Raw genomic sequence first — 8,114 nt, forward strand, 5'->3', positions numbered from 1 at the left:
TCATCTTAGAGTCATGGTTATCGACCATAAACACTTGCTCATGCCTAAACATCTCCACTGGAAGGATATTTTAGGGCCTATTAGATTATCTTGCTTTTGCTCTATGTGGACCGTGTTCTCTTTACATATGGTACACATAGGTAATTACATGCACAAATCCATTTTTGTAGTATCGTGTGATGAGTCACGAGGATAAGCATCCACATTCGGTCAAGAATAAGTCATAAGTGAAAGAGACACTATATATTCACTTAAGTAATGTGAGACTTCCAACTCACACTTGCGTCCACATTGATGATGATAATACTAAAAGTCAAGCAACTGCTGAAGATAGCTTAAGCGGTCAAAGATGCACAAGATGATTGATCAAGTTATTCTCCCAAATCAAGATAAACATTTGTTTTAAAGTCAATATTGTAGTCGAACGACTCTCAAGTGAAGACGAGCTTTCACACTTTATCTCTTTAACACTTTAAAATTTTTAAGGTTTATGATCACCGGAGGTTTAAACTTTCAATCTCTCATATGACAATAATTAACATGAAGATATCTCAAATCTCATAAAAAAGACTCAAGATTCTCGTGTGATACTAAAGTCAAAGATAATGATATCGTGTGTGTCTGAGTGATCAATTTATTCATAGAAAGACATTTCTAAAAACATCATTGCGAAACCACAAATAAAATTATTTCTACAAATAGAAATAGATTGATTTCATAGTCAATCCATTAAAGTGTTGAGAATTCTCTTGAGACTTGCACATAAATCATTTCCAAACCAAAAATAAACTATTTGAAAGTTGAAAGTATCATAAAAATCCAACTATTTGAAATTCTTTTATTAACATTTACATCTATTAATAACAAAATGAAATAATTTTATTAATATAACAGTGTGATTAAAAACTGTACACTATCCATACATATAAATTAAATCCTTTAGTAATATCCTAGAAATATTTATATAAAAATATCTATATATTTTGTAGGCGCACACTGTATCAGTACTTCCACTGACAGAGTAACGGTTCTGTTGTTAAAGTTCAAGTCTTCTATACATGCATCTTGTAAAAATATTGTTCTTTGCATCTTTTCATTTATTTATTTTTTCTCTAGAGATTCTAGGCTGCTGCTTTTTTGAGCCAACAACTTTATGTTCCAAAATGTGAAAATTCTCAACTAAAGAGGAAACCTTCAAAAGTTTTTGAGCCAACAACTTTTGAAGTCATTCATAATGTAAACTCACAACTAAGGAGGGTATTCATGTAAAGAATACAAACAATGTTCTTCCTTACCCTCACATCTGGTCCAGTCAATGGTCTCTCTTTGTTTTGGTCTATATATACTTTTTTTAAATAATAATTGTAATTTGTGGTTGGTGCAATATTTGCTAGCAATTTTGTTGAATAGATAGACATATTGATTCTTAAAATTATGGGGCATTAAATGGTCCTTTCATCAACTTTTATAGCTAGAGTTTATAATATGACAGATTAATTTAATATGTGGCCCGTTAATCTCATATGATATGTTTTTAAAAGTAACTAGTAACAAACCCGTGCATACGCACGGGTTCGTTACACGCATTTGGATATATCATTTATTTTAAATAAAATATTAAAAAAGAAAAAATATTTAAATAACTAATTGATTATTTCGTATATAAAAATATTTATATCAATAATAGATTTTTTCCCGTATACTATTTTTGGATCAATAACTTTAATCATAAATATCATTTCTCGTAATATTTGAATCAATAATAGATTTTTTCCCGTATACATACTTCATTTTTGTTTAGGTATCATTTACAAAAATATTTGGATCAATAGTAAATTTCGTATATAAAAATATTTAGATCAATAGTAGATTTTTTCCCGTATACCATTTTTGAATAAAAATATTTGAATCATAAATACTATTTTCCGAAAATAATAGATTTTATATATGTATACAAATATTATTTTTGTTTATGTATCATTTACAAAAATATTTGGATCAATATTAAATTTTCGTATATAAAAATATTTAGATTAATAATAGATATTTTCCCGTATACCATTTTTTAATCAAAAATATTTGATCATAAATACAATTTCTCGTATATAAAAATATTTAGATCAATAATAGATTTTTTCCCGTATACAAACTTCATTTTTGTTTAGGTATCATTTACAAAAACATCTGGATCAATAGTAAATTTCGTATATAAAAATATTTAGATCATTAGTAGATTTTTTCCCGTATACCATTTTTTAATAAAAAATATTTGGATCATAAATACCATTTTTTCGTAAATAATAGACTTTTTTCCGTATACAAATATTATTTTTGTTTAGTTATCATTTACAAAATATTTGGATCAATATTAAATTTTTGTATATAAAAATATATAGATCAATAATAGATTTTTTCCTGTATACAATTTTTGGATAAAAAATATTTGATCATAAATATCATTTCTCGTATTTAAATTTTTTTTATCAATTATAGTTTTTTTGCCGTATACAGACTTCATTTTTTTTTAGGTATCATTTATAAAAAAAAATTGGATCAGTAATAAATTTCATATATTAAAATATTTAGATAGATAGTAAATTTTTTCCCGTATACCATTTTTTAATAAAAAATATTTGGATCATAAATACTATTTTTCGTAAATAATAGATTTTTTCCGTATACAAATATTATTTTTGTTTAGATATCATTTATAAAAACATTTGGATCAATATTAAATTTTTGTATAAAAATATTTAGATGAGTAATAGATTCTTTTTCCGTATACCATTTTTGGATCAAAAATATTTGATCATAAATACCATTTCTCGTATATAAAAATATTTAGTTTAATAATAGATTTTTTTTCCGTATACAGATTTCATTTTTGTTTAGGTATCATTTACAAAAATATTTGGATCAATAGTAAATTTCGTATATAAAAATATTTAGATAAATAGTAAAATTTTTCCCGTATACCATTTTTAAATAAAAAATATTTGGATCATTAATACCATTTTCGTAAATAATAGATTTTTTTCTGTATACAAATATTATTTTATTTTAGGTATCATTTATACAAATATTTGGATCAATATTCAGTTTTCGTATATAAAAATATTTTGATCAATAATAAATTTTTTAAATAAATTTTTCCCGTATACCATTTTTGAATAAAAAATATTTGGATTATAAATACTATTTTTCGTATAGAAAAATATATAGACCAATAATAGATTTTTTTTGTGGAAGAAAGAAGTGAGAAAGTGATGAAAAAAGAGAATGAAGAGAGATTTGGTAAGTTTGATAAAATATGAGAGTTGTATTATTTTAATAATACAATTAAGAACTTTAGTGTGCAAAGACCAAATAAAGGCAATTTTAATGTGGTGGCAAAAAATCAACTTAGGGTATTTTAGACTTTTCCACAGCCATTAACTTTCTTATATTATAGATACATCGACACTTCACCCAGACCTATTATGTCAATACTAGTTAGACTGTGTACAATTGTAGTTATATAAAACTTTCAAAATTTTATGGACACAAATCCTTATTTGGGTACTCCAACCATAGAGTATCCCAACATAGCCAATCTAGTTATGAATCTTAACATGTATTGCATTGTTTAAATTAGAGAGAAATGACAAATGAACAAAAACGATTAAGACACGATAGAATATCATAATATGCATCAATGCGCAAAGGGACATGACAGGCATCGCGGGCCAAACATACGGAGTTTAGAGCAAGGAAAACATCTCACATAGAGGGTTCTCAATAAATAGGGACCTTTATCTCAGAGTCATGATTATTAGTGTAACACCCTAATTTTTGAATCGACATAAATAAGAAAATTCAGAAAATAAATTCAATCAATTAGAGTGTCATGCATTATCCACCAATCATAAAAATCAAAACAAAACATTCTTTTGATAATGCACAACGGAATAACAGATAAGTTTGACATAGAAGTCTCATCAATCACAAACTAGTCATAATTAATTTAACAACTTCAAAATAATATAAAACATACAATAAAAACAACAAAAGAACAACTCGTCTCCAGTGTTACATATCATAGCGACTCCACTAAGACCCAATGAATAAGTAACTAAGGAGACATCGACACCATCCTTTACCTCAAGCAAACGTCTACTTCTTAACCTGAGTGTACCCTAAAGCGGCACAGACACCACAACAAACAAAAAAGAGTGAGAATTAGGGGCGTTCATTGGTTCAGACTAATCCGAACCAAATCAAACCATAAAGTTTGGATTAGACATTTTTTCAGTTCAGGCAAGAGCTGGACCAAACTAATGAAATCCGATGACAATTGGTTCGGGCATCGAGTTTTCAATTTTCTACCCGCAAACCCGTCTACCCGAACCAACCATAATTAATTATCATGCAAATTACTACCAAGCATTTAACTTCAAGAAGAAAAAAGTGAAATGTCGTATGTGGACGAGTTATGCTATTTTAATTTGATAATAGAAAATTGTTAGTGTATTGTGCTAACTGGGCATAGAACTATGAAACACATTCATTATCATATTGGCTCAAGTGACTAATTATAGATTCTAAACTCTTTATGTTAGATGTTTTTGTTGTTAGATATTTTTGAATATATTATGAAAAATTATTAGTCTAGTATATATAATTGAATACCATTAATACTATATATATATATATATATATATATATATATATATATATATATATATATATATATATATATATATATATATATATTTATATTATTGTGAAAATTTAATATCCGTAAATAAGTCATTTTTTCAAATATTTTTTTTGCATTTTGTTTAATCTATCTGATCAATCAAATTCAAACCAATTAGTTGTTTCTCGGCCCGGTTTGGTTTGACTTTTATCACAAAAATTTGCAAATCCAATTTAAACCATTCCATATAATTTTAATCAGTTTGGATATCGAATTCTCCCAAAACTGAACCAAACCGGCCCGCGAACACCCTTAGTGAGAATACACTCAAAATATGGTAGCGGTGCAATACAAAGCAATGGTAGCATAATCACATAATCTTCAATTACACACGATATTCACAACCATCATTAATCACATAAAGTATTCTCAACCATCCAAAAACATCATGATTATTCAATTGCATAAGCAGAAATGAATGCAAATGTACTCAACACCTCGACTTTATATGCATGTGGTACCGTTATGGACATCACAAGTCCATACTCGCTCCCGATCCCCTCATCACAACCACAACACACGAGATATCACCAATAATCTCCTTTTAGCAATGCCTCACCGATTCCTCATTGAAATTAGCTACTCGTTCCCAATCCTCTCCTCTGGACCAAAGCACACCAAACCAAACCTATGTCCGTACACCATTATGCATGAACTCAACAATAACTTGCAATTATGAACATGCACAACCGGCCCCTCTTATGACCGTGTACATTGCCAACAAGGCCACCTCAACACAACAAGTATGATATGCACACATTCAATAATACATAAATCATACCATTATCTCCACAACACATCACCACACATATATAATCATAATTCACGAATTAAAAATTATACAAACATTTTTAATATCATACATTTATTCAACATAACATCACACATTAATTAAATCTCAATAACTACCCTAGAATAATAGCCAAAACATCGACTGCACGGAAAAGCAACATCGAAAACTAAACCAGTCATTCAAAAATGGCCTCTGGTGCCCGTGGCGATCTGGATGATACCCATTCACCTTCAACTCGTTACTCATGTGACGACCGGCAGGAGAAATCCTGCCAGGAGACCATGACGGTCTCCCCGTCACCCCACTGACGACCGTCTGCAACTTCAGATGCGTGACAGTCAACCCGTCACGTTTATGACGACCGTCACCCTGTTGCAGAAACCAAAATCTGGAATTTTGGCCATGGGAGCTCATTTAAAGCTCCAATTTTGACCCCTAGCACCCCAAATCGCACTAGAAAATTAACAGAGTCATTTTTCATCAGTTATACAACACTTATGCATCGATTATCATTCAAATACATCAATTAATCATGAATTCAAGATTATGTTCATATCACGAAACCACATCAATGGCAACAACCAAATTAATAATTTACACTAACTCATCATGTATAAAAATCAATACATAATAGAACACGAAATTGCACACTTACAAAGCTCATAAAACATAACAATGGTAGAAGAACCTAGAGGAGGGTAAGGATGTCTCTCTACCTCTTCATGCAATACATCCATATTCAAGTATTTTCTCCCTCTTACTTGAATTTCCAGCAAGCACAAGTTCAAAGTGTTGGTTATGGTTTCTTTTTTCTCATAAAACTCTTGTTCTTGTCTCTTTCTCCTAATATCCTAAATATCACATCCTGACAACTCCCCGAATCACACTAATCTATATTTATCTTAACCTATTTTTCAGCTCTATAGTTATTTCACTTTTGCCCATCAATTTTTGATTTCTCTCACCTTGTCCCACCACTGATCTCATTATACCAATTTCTACTCCATGTCTCACTATTTTGTTATTTTCTATTTATTTTAATTAATATCCTACTATTTTAATTAAAATAAAATAATTAAAATTCAAATAACCCCGAAGCACCACATAACACATATTATCACCAAATAAATGGTAAAAAACATATCAAATTATTTTAAATACTTAAATAATGCAACAAAATTAAATAAAATAAATTAATTGAATTTAGAGCGTTACAATTAGCCACAAACTCATACTCATGCCCTGACTTTTGTACCAGAAGGATATCCGGGCCCCTATCATATATTATCATTGCTTCTGTTCTATCTGGACCTTATGGCTCTTCACATATTGTACATATAGGTAATTACATTCGCAAATTCATTTTGGTAGTATCATGAGAAACTGAAGTGTAATAGTCATGATAGAAAGATATTGATAATGATGTATCCTCAAAAGGCATGGTTTTATCGTGTATTAATAACATATGGCCTAAAGAATGTTACGAGGACCAAATATACCTACATAGTCCATGAAGTGTTGTTGATATTTGTTGAGATATTACATTTGAAGACATCGTCATTTCATCTGCTCATTGGTGAGATTAGCTTTACCCAGGAAGATGTTTCTTGTTTACTCTATCTTCTTATCAAAGGTCGAATATTGGATCATTATATAACTCATGGATTTGAAGGATTAGAGTTGATGGTTTAACACTCAGGAGTTTATTCTGATGAGGTTCAAACAAAGATAATTTGTACGAGGATGCCATGCACATTTTAGACTGCTCTTTGAATGATGTTATTTCTCATCACGATGATGATACGCTCATGGAGAATAATAGGTTGTCTGCCATCAGGATATATTTTTTGTTCTTGGTTGACACACCACTTTTTATGGATAAAAGTGCAACGTATGTTGATGTTATATATCTCAAATAATTCTTAGATATACAAAATATTCATGAGTACAACTAGGGAGTTACATGCCTGTCATACTTGTACGATCAACTGAACGAAGCAAATAATTGTCTCGTTCATGTAATATTAATGTAATTTGTGTTGCAGTGCAAATGATCATATCCACATATATTCATTGTGTTTTGAAGACTGATTCAACAATTTTTATGATTCTAAGAAATGGTTATATATAGTTATTTGGGTGCAGAAGATGAAATGACAAAAAAGAAATTGATATTTGAGTGTAAATAGTGAGAAAACTTGTAGGGTTTAGATTTCATCATTCTTATTCTCATGTATAATCATCGGTCAATATATTTTAGTGAGAATTGGATCGAACTCTAGTGTGTCGAAGGGTAGCTTTTGGTTCAACAGAGATTGTGTCGAAGACCTACATATTGTATTCAAAGTATGTTCTAGTATGTGGGTGTTGAAAAATCTAGGGTTGTTAGTATTTCGAATTGGGCCTGTTTGTTATGTCCAATTGTTTAAGTTAGCTTGTACTCTAAGTTTGCTTGTAATGAGTATTTGTGAAAAAACCCGTTAGTTTAGTATGTTAGGTTTTATTTTAAATAGCATACTAGTCTCTCATCATTGTATACTGCAAATCCTAATTTAGGGTGAGAGGGTTATTTGTTATTCTTGT

Source organism: Vicia villosa, linkage group LG1 (genome assembly GCF_029867415.1).
Source record: "Vicia villosa cultivar HV-30 ecotype Madison, WI linkage group LG1, Vvil1.0, whole genome shotgun sequence".
Taxonomy (NCBI): Eukaryota; Viridiplantae; Streptophyta; class Magnoliopsida; order Fabales; family Fabaceae; genus Vicia; species Vicia villosa.